General features: G+C 34.7%; 2 protein-coding genes across 7 annotated transcripts in view; one reads left to right on the top strand and one right to left on the bottom strand.

Moving 5' to 3' along the window:
* The window catches only part of LOC129750963 (opsin, ultraviolet-sensitive), a 422,334-nt gene that overhangs the window by 325,359 nt on the left and 80,083 nt on the right, over nucleotides 1-16,892 (bottom strand). The window lies entirely within an intron of this gene.
* Nucleotides 453-16,892, top strand: part of LOC129750966 (carbonic anhydrase 7-like) — a 94,956-nt gene continuing 78,516 nt past the window's right edge. For 4 of the 5 annotated variants that reach the window (XM_055746195.1, XM_055746191.1, XM_055746190.1 and 1 more), the window contains exon 1: nucleotides 453-649. The gene's annotated coding sequence lies outside the window, so the exon portion shown is untranslated. Of the gene's footprint in view, nucleotides 650-731; nucleotides 753-16,892 lie in introns of those variants that run through there. The other variant, XM_055746194.1, reaches the window with a different exon arrangement.

Here is a 16,892-nt window from a genome sequence, read left to right as displayed (position 1 = left end):
GGTCAAAATCCGTAGAACTACGGAGAAATCCGTAGATCTGACAAGGCTGCTGCCAATAGCTAATTGTTGACTGTTGGGTGGGTGGGTGTCGTGGTTGGAAAAGTTCTCGCCTCACCGTCGTCGTCGGTTGCTTAGTCGGTGGTTTTGGCTTGTGCGGGGTCTTCACGACGACCGACGATGTCGATGTTGTTGCTGTTCCTACTGTTGAAATTGGTGCTTCGGTCAGCGGATCACGCCAATTGCAACCGGTAGCATTTGAGATGGCAAGTGTGAATTGGCAGTACAAATGTGTGATATCTACAACAGTTGGAGAGAGCCATCAACATCATGCGGCGAAGTGTGGTTGTTGGTAAGTATTTGGATGGAGGTTAGGTTAGGATAGGACCGTTGTGTGTGATGAATCGAGAAGCGCGCGCGTGGTTCATTTTCTCACAACCGGGGACAGTACGGCCAGTATCGGTCATTCTGTCACCGACGCTGGATCGATTGCATGTGTCCTTCCTGCAAACGCGAACATAAGAGGAAGATTCGTTGTATTGTCGTTCTGTTGTCGCCGCCGTTTTGGTCACGGAATTATTTAGTACAACGTTTGGCGCTAGTCGGAGCTTAGTCTGGCGCAAGTGGCGATCGAGAACGGAACTCTTTTTTGGTAGGTCTTCTAGCGAATTGGCGGCGAACTTCCGGAAGATACGCGAGAACTTTTAGCACCTTCGAAACGGAACGGTTGGAAAAATTCGCGCGCGTCGTCCAAGGTGCTAATGCTAAAGTGTCGTTTAGCGTTTCGAAAATTTTAATAGGAAGCAGTTACGATCGGATCGGGTGGGCTTAAGTCAGCTGGTTTGTTAGTTAGTGGTCGAACGCCAATTTAGGATTCTTCTCAAATTGTGCAATCAAGCTGGCATGTAACTCAGAAAGGTATAGCGCTAGTCTAAATTGTATCACTAAAGCTGCATTGAAGTGAAAGTGAAACGCGAAAAATATTCGCTAACAGACGTTGATGGCCTTTAGTGTTTGTGGATTGGAAAGCCGCCGCCCGTCGGCCATTCCGAAAAGAAAAGACACGGACCCTCGATTTCGTGTAAGCGCGCAATTGAATCTGGAACAATTACCGGACCAAGTAGCCAACATTCGGAGAGTGTGAGTCAGGAATTCCGAGGAACCGTTCCAATTTTCCCCTCTTTGAAACGAAAATGCCAACCGATCAAAACAGAATCAGCTGTGAAAATCCCTCTCGTTGCAACAAGCTAGTTGTCAATGATACAAACATAGTGCTGGTGCCGCGGTTATGTGCCCGATATCGGGAAAGTTTTTATTATTCAGCTCATCAAATAATCAATCCATGAGTGTTTGACCCAATCAGTGGTCAGTGGCAAAGATTGATTTGATTGATTGTTGCTGCTGCTTCTGCTGGTTGCATGAATGTACACTGAATGTCGGATAGTTTTGGTTTGCTTCTTGTACTTCTTTTGAATGACGCATAGCGTTGTTCCAATTTTTAAATTATGTTTAATCGCATGATTCCGTGAGCTAATGAGGGGTCAGAAAAACTTCAATTTAAACTTATTGAATTGAAAATTTCAGCAAATCCTTGCCTTTCATAATATTTGACGTGCCTTGTTTTGGTTTATAAAAATTTGAAACATTGATTATTCTCAATTTTTACTTTTTATTTGTTGCAAAGATTTCTTTCTTTGTGTGATGTTAAAATTTAAAAAAATCGTATGATCGGAATTCGACCAAGTCGAACTGAGCGCCATCAGCATTTTTCCGAGGCACTTGAAATTCTTGTTCTCTATAGACGAAATCCTTGATATTCTTCAACCAGAATCGTGAGTTTATAATCCAAGGAATACATTTCGGTCAATGGTAGTCGCTTTTTTGATCTAGAATATTATCGGCTGAAAATATTATTTCTGTTGTTTTAAAAATTTTCAAGGCGCTCAGTACGGGCTGGTCGCAGCACGGCCATACTGTGAAATTCTTCTGAAGCTATCAACGATTGTGTATTATCTTCAATATGAATCCAAACTTCACTACCATTCCCAATAATTTCAAACTAAATTTTGAAACGCACTAAATTCATTTCGGTATTGTCTTATTCATGATTTGATCGATTTTTTTTCGTGATTATAGGCTACATTGAGCAATTTTATTTAGTTTTTATCTGAGATTTACTATGCATCTGTACCAGTATCCGTGGTCTATTCTTGGGTCTAATTCATACAAGAATTGGACCAACGAAATTAGATCCAATCCAGTTAAAAAACTGGTCACCGCACTCGTCCTCTATTAACTGTCAAACGGTTTACTGCCCCTACTCGCATAACAGTCCCATATTGTTAGCGTTTCCTATCCATATGGGACTGTTATGCGAGTAGGGGCAGTTTAGAACTGCGTCAAATTGGGTTCAAATCTCATCGGTTTTGGAGCAATCCGGCTGTTTGGACCACGGATTCAGGTGTTCTAAGGATTGCTCCAAAACTGATGAGATTTGGACTTCATTTGACGCAGTTCCAGAACCATTTGTGAGTTAATAGAACACGGGTAGCGTAGCCAGCTTAGAAGCTACTAAACAAAAATATAAAAAAAAAACATTGAAAATTTTTTTTTTCATCAAAACGTATCGTTAAAATTTTAATCATATTTAGGCCCCCAAAAAACCTTTCATGATTATTATATAAAACTTGCTTAAAAAATCAGGCTTTTTTTCAATAATCAGGGAAGTCCAATGGATTATCAGATTGTCAGGTTAAGCATCGAGAAATCAGGTAAATTGGATCTAATTCCGTTTGTTTCAAATCTTGTATAAAATCAAGGAATATTTAAACAAGGTAGTGTCGAGAGCCATATTGGATTTTTTTGTGACGTTACAAAAACGATTGAATCGAAAATTTATGTGAGAATGGTTGGAATTTCAAAGAAAAACACGTTTAAGAACGAATTCGAATTTCAATTTCATTTTGATTTTGTTATAAAAGACATACACCGTCTTAGCCAATTTAGGCTCTACAGACTGAATAAATGACATGGACAACTTAAGATTAACATTAAACACCCAGTACCGAGATGGAAATCGAACCCATGTCATCAGCGGACCAGCGATTACCGTCTTACCACGCTAACCACTCGACCACCGAGACGTACAAGACGTACAAATAAGACCTCTATTTCACTATGTCATGAAGTTTGTTGGTCCTTTTAAGATTGCATTATGTTTTTTTGGCTTTCTTACAGAAAGGCATAGGGAACGGTCAGTTGGGGATATCATTAATTAAGGGTCCAAGACCCCACTTTATAGGTACCAATCGACTCAGCTCGACGAGTTACGATGATGTCCGGGAATTTGTATGTTCCATAAAAACATTCTTAACACATTAACTCCTATTCTAGGTTTCACGATTTTGATGAACTTAGTATCAAAAAATTGCATTTTTTTTCCTGTAGGACCTATCTCAAAACCAAAAAAAAACAAAATTGTTTAAAATTTGTCTATTCCATAGAACATATCATGCTTACGTTGGCTCCAAAAAAGGTAGCCATTTGCTCAGCAGCAGTAGCCAGCAATCGCTAAATTAATTACAAAGGCGATCAAAAATTTGACAAAAATTTCATAAAACAGCAGAGAATCGATCCCACGCCATCTAGCATGAGAGTTTAGGAGGTTAACCCCTTGACCACTAGTGAGCGTCGAGATATGTGGCTCTCAAACTTTAACAGTTTGAATTATTTGGATTATAAATGAACTCGTTGAATATAAGTTCGTTTATCCTCCAAAAAACGTACTGGGCACCTTTTTTGGCTTTCTTACAGAAAGGCATAGGGAACGGTCAGTTGGGGATATCATTAATTAAGGGTCCAAGACCCCACTTTATAGGTACCAATCGACTCAGCTCGACGAGTTACGATGATGTCCGGGAATTTGTATGTTCCATAAAAACGTTCTTAACACATTAACTCCTATTCTAGGTTTCACGATTTTGATGAACTTAGTATCAAAAAATTGCATTTTTTTTCCTGTAGGACCTATCTCAAAACCAAAAAAAAACAAAATTGTTTAAAATTTGTCTATTCCATAGTAAATATCATGCTTATGTCGGCTCCAAAAAAGGTAGCCATTTGCTCAGCAGCAGTAGCCAGCAATCGCTAAATTAATCACGAGGCGATCAAAAATTTGACAAAAAAAACATCAAACAAGTGCAGTGATATGATCTCACGCTCTGAAACGTGTTAGACCAGAGAGCTAACCACTAGACCACCAGTGATCGCTTAAAGTAACGATGTTCAAACTGAAAGAGCTTGAAGCATTTTGATAGATAAATTCATCCCGGTGTCTTGGCGGATTTTCTGTTTGTCGGTCCCATCACAGCAAATGGCTTTTCAATGCAGCAAATGGCGGTTTCGGACAAGTAACGATACAACAGGTTTTCCTATAGAGAGCACCTGGCCGGGGGTCGCACAGTGGTCTACAACGGGTATAGTGGGGAGGGGGAGGAGAGGAGGTGGGTGAAGTTTTTGACGACCTCTTATATCCGGCACGGTGCCAAATTTTGACTAATGAAATCGGTTGGTGGAGTCTCACCACAACTAAAAACAAGAGGGACATGTCCCTCAAAGTTTCATCAACTCAAATGTCAGATCTTAGTGTTGACATTACCCAAATGGCGGCTTCAGGGAAAATCAACAACTAAAACAGCTTTCCCTTTAAAGGGCAGCCAGTCGAGCAGTATATTGGAGAGGGAGGAGGGATGATATAAAGTCTTTTTGAACCTCAACTTATTTCCATTCTTTTTGAAAAATCGATATTCAATAAGATTTCAAACTCAGAATTAAGATTACAAATTTAAATTCATATTAAGAACTTGGACTCAGAAATTGCTTCATAGCAACACTGTTTTGGTAACATACGATTCTCTGTCATGAATTTCTTCTCTCTTTGTTAATTTTTCAATGCAGCAAATGGTGACTACGGGGCTTGTCCTCCGCCACCAACCCAGGATAAAAATAGCAAAAGCCTTCCAATAAGAATTTTTCCAATCAGCCGTCGATAAAAAGGGGTTGAGTTGCACAGGAAACTGCTTCGACTGGGAAGATATTTGGAGTTTATTTTTTAAACCGTCTATTTTTTCCTTTTTTTAGTCGAGTATAATTTATGATATACGAGCTTTAACCATAATGATGTAAACGCGAGTTTGCGTTTGCATATTGAATCTGATGCATGTTCTTGATTATACTACAGGAAAACAAAATTATGTTTAAAGACTACCCTTTTTCTTGTCCTTGGACCTAAAATTCAATATAGGCGGTAGTTTGGCCGTCTAAGAAAACACATGTGGAATCTTAACACCAAAATCGGCTAAGAAATTTTCTTATAAAGTCCCACGAAATTATATCACAAAATACTAAGACATGTGACTAAAAATTTGATACCTGAAATCGATTGGCCATTCCTCGAAACCCCATGGGCAATTTTTTTTTTATCCGATGCATAATGTAGTCAACATCACAAAAAAGAACAATTAAAACTTACGGCCCCTTTATTTTGACTTCTAAACCAAAACTGTCAAAAATTTAAAATTCGCTCATATATCTAAGAATTTTAACTCAAAATTATAAATTCTAAATAAAATTTGGAATTGAGATGATGTTAGAAAAGTTGGAATTAATATTTGAACTTATATTTCTAGACTAGATAAAATGTTTAGGAATAAAATCAAAAATTTTCTAGTTGTACTACAACTAGAATTTTCGTCACTTGAAAATTTCTTTAAACTCAATTCAACTTTCAAGTAGTTACAATAGAGTTTAAAAGTCACATTCATAATATAGAACTTAGAATCAAATATCCAGATTAAGATTCTGGATAAAGGATTTAAATTTTGGTATGACACGAGGATTTTAGATTACACAAAAAAATAAAATCTATGAATGTGATATTCATATCAATATTCCCCTTCTCTCTAAGCCAATTTATTCTACTATATGGTTGGTCTCTAAAAATGACATGATTCATTTGAAATGTTTTTTTTTAATCAAATGTTATGTAATTTTACAGACTTTTTCCGTTGGGTGTATGAATGGAAAGATCTATTCATTAAAATGAAAACATTTTTTTCTTCATTATGGCTTTGTTTCAAATTGATAACATTTTATAGCTATTTCACTTTCTGACAATGTTTTTGAGTTGCGAAAGTTGCCTGCCAGAAAGTCTAATTTTAATTGTATTTTTCTAATTTTTGAAACGCATTTGATAAGTTTACCTACTTAAACTTTGGCAATGATCGCAAAGTAGATTTTATCTTAATTTAGCCAATTTAAAAACTATTCACGAAAGTTAACTTTTAAACTGGTATCCAAGGTGGAGAAAGCGATAGATTTTTCGCTGCACTTGGTCTTCCTCTTGAAGCGCACATGCTGCACGGGCATCGATGATTTTTTTATGATCCTGGATCGCATTGTCTGGGACATTACTAAAAGAAATGTAAAACGTTTATTATAGAGCAATGTAAATTGCCAAAAAAAAACTCACCTAAAAACCAGCAGATAATCATACTGTAGTACCTAGCTGAAAGCACCGGAAGCCTATATTCAAGAAAACTTTCCAAAAGAGTCTTCAGGTCGAATATTTTTAAACGAGCAGTTTTTCGGATCTGCTCAAACCAAAACGTATCGTGTGGCGCCGATGTTCACTATACATACATATTCCTTGGGGCTGGTGATACACGAACGCCTTGGTTCCTGTAATATGGAGGAAGTTGGTGATATTAGAAATTCATATAAATGTACGTTTTGCAAAACTTACTAGCATCAACAGCAAAATTTGAAGAAAAAAAAACGACTTCCGTGAAACTCCTCGGGGCTGCGGTTAATAATCGCAACGGTTTGCTGGACGACGGTGGTTGGATTTGTTTTCATTTTTTGTTGTTGTTGGTTCCTGGTTCGAGGTTTTGCCGTTCTGTTTTGTATCGGCTTTCTTCTCTCGCGGTGTACCAGTGCGCGGTGTAAATCGTGGATGCTTAAATCACGAATCAAATGCTTCAATCACGAACTGATACCCAAGGTTTTATGAAACACGAGGTTCTCCGACTTTGACAGTAAGTGGGCGAGAATTCAACGTTCAGTTTTGGAATTCAGATTTAGATTCAGAAATCAGATTCAAATTTGGGATTCAAAAGTTAGGTTTCAAAGTTATTATTCCGCTTCAGAATTCAAACTCATATTTTTGACTCTAAGGGTGAAAACATTAAATGTATCCCTCTTTAAATGAAGCGTACCAAAACAAAAATTCAGAATAGCTTCTAAATTTCGCCAAATTTGATTGGACAAAGTTTCTTTGTGTGACGGAACTCCAACGAGTATAAGTTTTGACAATTTAGTGAAAAATTGTACTAATTCAAAAAAAAAATTTAAAATGCCTTAATAAATAATTTTTTGTTTAAAAATAACTGATGTACTCAAGATTTCTAATTGTTTAAAATGATTTTTAAGAAAAAAATAAAAATCATGAAATGGAAGGTTACGGAAAAAATAAATTCTCAGTGTTGATGGACGATGAGGCAGACACTCATTTGTTCTCTCGCACGCAACTCAATTCGATATCAAAAAAGTAAACAACAGTGAACGTCAAAAATGTGTACCAGATTTTTTTTAACTGGTTGTACTGCTGCAGTTTCAATTTCAATTGCAGGCAAAGTGTTGTGTTTTAGTTTTGTCTGCAATTAGAGGTTTAAAACGTCGAAGCTTGGAGCTGTGTTTGGAGTAATTTTGCGGAAAGTATAATTATTTTATGTATGCGTTTCTTGTTTTGCTGAAATAGGCATTTCCTTTTCTGGGAGGTTGGGTTTTTCTTTTTCATTCTAGCGATTCACAACTACGGCACAGGACACAAATATGAGGATGAAAAGGAGGGTAAACATATACCTATGGAAAGGTAATACCTAAATGTACAACAACAGCAATAAGGATTAGAAATTTGTATGCTTTTCTGATCTGATGATTGGGGTAAGATATTGATACTTTTATGTTCCTAATAATTCTTATCTTTTCAGGTAACTTAATGTATAAATTAATAAATCAGATCATTTTTGGGTTTCCGTATTTCACCCTACTAACCGACGAAAAACAGATCAGAATTTTAAAAGAAACATAGATTTGAAATTGAATTCTCCAATATTTTCACCGTTTTTCTGAAGGAGTGTAAAACTGACTTTGTATATTGTTGGAAGAGAACATCTTTTGACAAATTGGATTGGTTAAAGTTCTTGGCTGATGGAGCCTCTTAGTTGCATGAATAATGTTTAAATATGCATGATTAGAATGAATTTTCCTTCTAAAATTGAAAATTCTTAACACGAACAATATTTAAGCTCTACAAAGTTTGAATTTTAATCTGATTATGTTTTGATTGAATCAGAATTATAAATCTTGATTCCAATTCCCCGCTATGTGTTGTAAAACAGATATTCATTTCCGAATGTAGAAATGAATCCAGAGATAGATTGCGAAATGTAAGGAATTTTGTCAAATGTGTATCATTGAAGATAATTATTTTGGATTCTAAATCGAAAGATGGGATCAAATCATATATTTTTTCGAAACAAAAATCTGTTTATCGATTATTGAATATAATTTTATCTGCGAGTAGTTTTATTTGCATTGAAAATTATGAACCAAATTTGAAATTTTAATTTCATTGATGATGTATCAGATCAAATCAGATTCAGAATTCAAATCGCATTCGAAAAATTTAGATTCAGGATTAAGATTTTTAATTAAGATTCAAGATTCAATTTCAGAATTTCGACTCAGATTCCGAAATTTGATATGCAAAAGAATTCAGCTTCAGAATTTAAGCATTCAGTGTTCCAATTTAGAATTTAGGTTTAAAAGTCAGAATCAGAATTCCGATTCACATTCATATTACAAAATATAAATTAGGTTCAGAATTTGAAATCATACTCAGAACTCATTTCGAAAATTTGAACTCTGAATTCAAATTAAGATTCAGATTCAAAAATAGGACAGGCTCAGAGTGCAGATTCCGACTCAGAACTCACAATAGAAATTTTAATTCAAAAGTTTCATTCTTTAATCAGATTCAGAATTCAAATGCAATAGCAAGTCCAAATTAGAATAACCAGTCAGGTTCAAAATTCAGATTCATAAATCGGGCTCAAACTAAAGATGTCAAAGTTTTAACCTCTGAATTCAGATTCAATCTCGAATTGAGATTCATAAATCGGTTTGGAAAAAAAAATCTGGCTCAGAGTGTAGATTCGGATTCAGAACTCATATCGAATTAAAAGTTTTATTCATATTTAAGACTCAGAATACAGATTCTTCATTATAATTTAGATTCAAAATTCAGAATTCAGTTTCCGGATCAGTTTTGTTCATTGTTAAGAATTCTGATCTGAGAATCATGCAGTAATACAACTCGAATTCGGATTACAGATTCATATTTCAAAATCCAATCTCGATATTTGATTCAAATCATTTTTACTGATCTTATTCTTCCCTTTTTATTTCGACTTCTTAAAAATGGTATCATCTTTTTAGATTACCGATAAAATTTTCTTGAGGAGAAACTATATCACAAGACGAAAACGGTTCATTTTAGTATTAACCTGGTAAGCAGCTGTCAAAACTATATTTTGTATCTTGAGAGGATACATTTTGTTTAATTTTTTTCCGCCAATATAGCTCAATTTTGAATTTTGAAAAAGTACGTTGACTGACAAAATGTTGATTCCTGGCATCGTTGTCCTCCATTCCAGCAACATCGGCATTTCCGGAAAGTACGTCTTGCAGAATAGAACGGACATTCGTCAACGTTAGCAAGATCATAATTCAGATTCAGATTGCGAATTTAGATGTGAATTCAGACTCACATGATTAGATTGAAATACAGAGTTCAAATCGAAATTTCAGTTCAAAATTTCAATCAGCTATTTGAATTTAAAGTTCGAGTTCAGAATTCAGTTTCAGATTCAGAATTTGGATAGTAGATTTAACATTCTGCATTGAACGTTAAAAAAAGTGCACAGTATTGCTTAAATAGCCAACGTTCCCATTTACCCCGGTGTACCTTATAGAACTTAAATTTAAAATTCAGATTCAAATAAAAGTTTCGAATTCAGAATTTTCATTTTGGATTCAGATGAGTGTTTCAGATTTAGAATTCAGAATCATATATTCTCATATAATCATATAATCTTCTTATGAGATAAAAAAAACTCCTACATGCCTGTTTGAAATATATTGATTAGAACAGTTGTTTTTAAAGTGGTCCCTACCTCTCCTAGGGACGTTGAAAATCTACAATATACAATGTGTGGAGTACAGATGCAATGATTCATCTTCATAATACATTGACTTCTTCAGCTGAATATCTATTTGGACTGGGTGCTGAAAAGTAATGAACCAATTTCCATCAATTCCCGCTTTTAAGAACAAAACATTCTCATATTTATTGAATTCCCCATAGAGAAAGAAAAATTGATAAAATTCTGAGTTATAAGTTGGTGGGATTTTCATGAATTTAGTATCAAAAAATTGCATTTTTTTTCCCTGTAGGGCATATTTCAAAACAAAAAAAAAAAAAAAACAAAATTGTTTAAAATTTTTCTATTCCATAGAACATATATCATGCTTACGTTGGCTCCAAAAAAGGTAGCCATTTGCTCAGCAGCAGAAACCAGTAATCGCTAAATTAATATACGTAGGCGATCGAAAATTTGACAAAAAGTTCATCATATAGCCGAGAATTGATCCTACGTCATCTAATATGAAAGATGGGGAGGCTAACCCCTAGACCACTAATGAGTGACGAGTAATGTGGCTCTCAAACTTAAACAGTTTGAACTATTTCGAGAGTAAATGAGCTTGTTAATTATCAGTTCAATTATCCCCCAAAAAACGTACTGGCCACCTTTTTGGCTTTCTTACAGAAAGGCATAGGGAACGGTCAGTTGGGGATATCATTAATTAAGGGTCCAAGACCCCACTTTATAGGTACCAATCGACTCAGCTCGACGAGTTACGATGATGTCCGGGAATTTGTATGTTCCATAAAAACATTCTTAACACATTAACTCCTATTCTAGGTTTCACGATTTTGATGAACTTAGTATCAAAAAATTGCATTTTTTTTCCTGTAGGACCTATCTCAAAACCAAAAAAAAACAAAATTGTTTAAAATTTGTCTATTCCATAGAACATATCATGCTTACGTTGGCTCCAAAAAAGGTAGCCATTTGCTCAGCAGCAGTAGCCAGCAATCGCTAAATTAATTACAAAGGCGATCAAAAATTTGACAAAAATTTCATAAAACAGCAGAGAATCGATCCCACGCCATCTAGCATGAGAGTTTAGGAGGTTAACCCCTTGACCACTAGTGAGCGTCGAGATATGTGGCTCTCAAACTTTAACAGTTTGAATTATTTGGATTATAAATGAACTCGTTGAATATAAGTTCGTTTATCCTCCAAAAAACGTACTGGGCACCTTTTTTTTATATTGAGTTTAGTAATTTTTGCTATCGATTTTCTTTAATCATAATCTTTTTTATAGATTAATAATATATAATTCAGAAATAAGGAATCCATTATTGTGTCATTTATTTCCAAAGATAATTGACACTCTGTAAGAAAGCCTCCAATCCACTGATAAGTGTATTAAATCGGGTTTTTTTATTTGTTAATGAATGCAATGTCGCCTTGAAGCTAAAACGTGCAAAAATGAAGAAAATATCAGCTTCGAAATGGTCTAGCTGGTAGATATTGAGTGTTCAACTAATTGTAATGATTTTAATCCAATCGGTTTACCATATACAATTATTATATAGAACAATTAACATCAATTCTTGATTGTTAACTCAGTTTACTAAAATGCCAATAAAAGATTGTGGTTTTGTATAAAAATTGTGTTTCGATCACTTTTTTGTAATAAGGAGCTTGAACTGCACTGACTTGAACATTTTCATGGAAGACTTCGAACTAATTTTAAAGTTTCGCAAATTTCAGTGTTGAAAATACACAATTTTTACGAACTTCGAAGGTCTTTTTTAAAGAAGAATTATTTGAAAATGCAACTTTTTTGCACCCATCTTGAAGAGCAAGAATCCTTCAAAAGTGTTTTCAAAGTGGAAAATTTCCAGCAGATGCTTCGAATTATCATTGAAAAAGAAAAGTTTCCTAGTAAATTAACAGATTTTTCGTGATTGTGACGTCTCAGCCTGTACCAATACTGAAGCAGGGCTGCCTTGGCACTACCTTCTTTAAATATTCCTTGGTATAAAATGGCTGTTTGGACCACGGATACAGCCTTGATATAAGGTTGTCAGATTTTTTTTAAGCGCGTACATTTCATCTTAAGACCTGAAAAATCCATTTAATTGCAAAACTGTCATCCAAAAATCTGGGCAATATCCGTAAATTTGGTCAAAACTTAGAAGCTACTAAACAAAAATCAAGAAAAAACATTGAAACATTTTTTTTCATCAAAACTTATCAGTAAAATTTTAATCATATTTAGGCCCCCAAAAAACCTTTCATGATTATTATATAAAACTTGCTCAACAAATTAGGCTTATTTTCAAAAATCAGGAAAATCCAATGGATTATCAGGTTGTCAGGTTAAGCATCGAGAAATCAGGTAAATCCTGAAAAATCAGGCACATTGGTACTCTGATCAAAAGAAATAAAAGAAAATGAAAGTTGATTAAACATAGGAAAAGAGAATTTAGTTTGAACAAACCTGTATCGGAGATGGTTGATTCCCAATCCAGCGTCCGAAAACTTTTGTAAAAGTTTGATATGGATTATGAATCCATCAATTTTTTTTTTGATTTGGCAAATAAAGCGAATAAATACGGGGAAAACCGGGCATTTTCAATGAAATCAGGGCAACCGGGACGGACCGAACTTTCCCTAAATTTTGTATTAAGGAGTGTATTCGAAAAAAAAATGCAACACTCTATTTTGTGAATTACTTTTGAATCCAAGGATGGAAATTAATAAAGTTTACAGCGAAACTACCTAGTAATGTAATATTTACATACGTTAGACTGCCCCAAATTTGTATGAGAAATTTGAAACTTGTGAAATGTTATGCGCTGCAGGCTCAAATTGATCATAGGCCTAGTACAAGGTCTCATGCCAAATTTGGGCCAGATCGGATCACGGAAAAGGGTCGCTCAATGAGCCTAAAGTATGTATGGGATTTTGAGACATTTTGTTCGGGAGGAACATGAAAATCCAGTTTTTCAATAATAACTTTGGTCCCCTTAAGCCGATTTCTTTTGAATACGGTTTTCTTAAAGCTTAAACTATGACAAATATTTCATCCGAAGACAGCATTTTGATTCGACTTATGATAAAAAAGTTATTAAGCTTCAAAAATGGGGTAACTTTTTTCAGGGTGATATTCATAACTGTTAATTCTGCGTCAAAATGTTCGAAACAGTGTTTCTCAAAGATAACTATTTTTTAAGCTTAATAACTTTTGTGTCTTAACCCTTCGTTTCATGATTTTTAATTTTTCCTTCAAAATAATTTTAAACAGTTGAAAATGACGAGTACATCATGAAAAAAAAGTTAAATAAAATACGATTTTTCCATTTTTCCATATATTAATTGTTGCAAATTTGTTACTTTATGAAACGAAGGGTTACCGGCGCCCGTGGCGTAGAGGATAGCCTTCCAGTCTTCTAAGCCAGGGGGTATGAGATCGAATCTCGGTCACGGCATACATAGTACACTTTCGGTGGGTTGGAGGTTTTAGCATTTGTAAGATGCTAGCCATCATATCCTCGAAAGATGTAGCTTAGAGTTAAGAAAAAAGGAATCTCTTCGAGGAAACATCATGTTTCATTGAGATCCTGTATGTGTTTGTGTTCGTTTAAAAAAAAAAAAAAAACTTGAATGGAAATGCAGTCTTCGGATGAAATATTTGTCATAGTTTAGGCTGTAAAAAAATTGTTTTCAAAACACATCGGAAGGAGGGGACTAAAGTCATTCAGGAAAAACTGGATTTTCGTGTTCCTTCCGAAAAAAAAAATCTGAAAATTTTAGGCTCGTTGAGCGACCCCTTCCCGTGATCCGAGCTGGTTCAAATTTGGCATGAGACCTTGTACTAGGCCTAGGATCAAGTTATGCCTGCAGCCCTTAACTTTTTCAAAGGTCGGGTAATTTGGGGCACTCTTATGTACTTGTATAATATTTGGTGACAACCTGTCAAGTGGTTTTTGAGATATTGTCTAATCCAGAATCTCATTGACAAAATTGTTTAAGCAGAATCAAATAAAAAACAGGAAAGTCCCAATAGAAGACCCAAAAACAGCTGGAAGTCAACTATTTGACCAATGTTAATATGATAAATCTTTTAAGGAGTCCTAAAAGTGAGCTGACATTCGAATAAAAGTAATGATGATTGATTCCATGAAGTTATATAATGTGCAAGCGCAATTCGAAAATTTCAAAAGGGGAAGTTATAAAAAAATAATATTTCTAACTGGTTCTGGCTGACTAATAACTAAGACTGACCTAACTTCTACAATGTAAAAAAGCTGCCCACCGGTAAAAAAAAATAATACGGCGGTCGAATCTTGCGCAAAATATTTGGACCGCTTGGGGGGAGGAACTTTGAAAAATTTCGCAATGGACAGCAAATCAAACTCTTTAGCGGGCACCTGACAGATTTTCAGCCAAAAACTTTTTGTTGTCAAGTCTAGCCGGGGTATTCCGGAGATAAACAAGGAGAAAAAATAATGTCTAGTGATCTGTTGAAGCTGCAATTCAGTTGGTATTTTATACCGATTGACACGATGAAAGGCTAAATATACCAAAAAGACTGCCTCTTAATGCAGCCGTTTTCCCTGCATACTTAAATAGGTTCCACAAACTTTATACTCTGTTTCGGCTGGATCTAGAATCGTGCCATTACTCAAAAACTGTGATGAAGTAATTGAAAATCAAATATGTATGTTTTTGTGCCGAAGGAGGGCAAACGGCTAAATTTGTTATAACTTGTGCTAAATTTAAAATTTTGGGCAATTTTGAATGTCAAGTTTAAGGGAACAGAAATAATCATCGAAAATAGCCTTGATTTATAAAAAGATGGGTTTATACTAGTATAAATTATAGATGGCGCACGTGGTGCTCAAAAATTAAAACTTTTTTCCTTGTACCACTTCCGGAAACCACTTGACAGAACGATGCAAAAATTTGCACATGTGAACATAACATTACTAAGCAGCTAAGCTGAAAATTTCTCTAATTTCCATCGATGCATTCAATAGTTATTAATAAAACAAAGCGATGCATTTTTTTTCGAATACACTGCTTAAGTAGCCGGGCAAACCCGGTTAAAGCTGGGCAATCTGGCAAACTTACCCTAATATGAATTGACTTTTGCCAAAATATTATTCAATCCTTATTCTTCATAATATTTTATCATATCTTTTTCATTCTTGTAGGCGTTTTGTAAATGCTCTAATGACATTTTGAATCTCTATAAGTGTTTTTGATAGCTTATAGTCTGCGATAAAATTTCATTGTAGATAGAGAAGCTCAAGCTCGAATGATAATAAAAGCATTCCAGTTCGGGTTTTTCCCTGCTGAAAATATATTTTTTCAAAGCTATTTTTTGCACTTAATCCAATATAAATATGATCAAAACTGAAGCAGATTTTAAGAATTGCAAGCAAATTTTTAGAGTTCAGATTCACCCCAATAACCATGTAAATACAAATGATTTATACTGGTTTAAAAGGCAATTCATCAAAAAGCATTAAAATATGAAACTATGAGCCTTCGAAAAAGGGATGGTGGTTGACTTACCAAACCAAATGTAACATTTAAAATTTTAAAATTTTTATGGTTTTGTCGATCTTTGAAAGATCGATCTTTATTCAGATTATCGAATAATAAGCTGATTGTTCAGCCTAAAACTTCGGTTGAATCGGTTTATTTTCGGTTCGATCATTTGATTTTTTTCTCTGTAAGCCTTAGATCCAATTTTGAGTATCGATTCAATGCCAAACAGTGCTATTTGTTAGATAAATTTTAGATACTGGTACTCAAAAAAAGATTGATATTTGTGGAATTTTATACATGCTATAAACTGTTTAAAGGCATTTTTCTTCTAAAGATCTCCTAACGCGACCTAACGTGAAAATGAAAAATCAATAACTCCGAAAAACGACATAAGTTGGTTTTGCAACATGGTGGGATCGATAGGGAATAGTTAAAAGATGAATTTTTAACTGCTTTCAGTGTTCAAACCTCTAAAAATTGCTCAAATTTTGATTCCCCGTTTCTCACGGCGCAAATTTTCTAATATTGAGGAATCGACATTAGAACATTTTTAAGAAGTTTTGATCACTGACCCGGTTCAAAATTCAGCTTTTAACTATTCCTCATCGATTCCTCCATGTTACAAAGCCAATATGGGTCGCTTTTTGAGTTGTTGACAAAATAAGATTTTTCATATTCGTTTTACCTGATTTCACCAGATTTGTCATATTCATTTTCATATTCATGTTTTTCATGAAAGTAAAAATGAAAAAAAATTGCAATAAAAATTATCTTCTTCGAATACTAGAGAAATAAGGGCATGATGGTCACATGAGACAATATGGGCACTTTTAATTTCAGCAAACACCTGTGTGGTTTTGAGTTGTTTTTCAAAACGAATCTTGTCCTAGAGTTCCTTCATTAACTACCTTATGATAATGCATGACATTTAGTTTCAATGTAGTGGAAAAATTTAATCATGAAGCTACTCCAAGAAAGCCCTCTCAAGGATTAAAAAGAACTGAACCCTTTCAATCACTTGATTTTATAATCACTAGCACTCACAAAGAGTACTAGATTTCTAAAAAGCTGAAATGGACA

The sequence above is a fragment of the Uranotaenia lowii genome, chromosome 3, assembly GCF_029784155.1.
Source record: "Uranotaenia lowii strain MFRU-FL chromosome 3, ASM2978415v1, whole genome shotgun sequence".
NCBI lineage: Eukaryota > Metazoa > Arthropoda > Insecta > Diptera > Culicidae > Uranotaenia > Uranotaenia lowii.
This window is presented reverse-complemented; position numbering and strand designations above follow the sequence as displayed.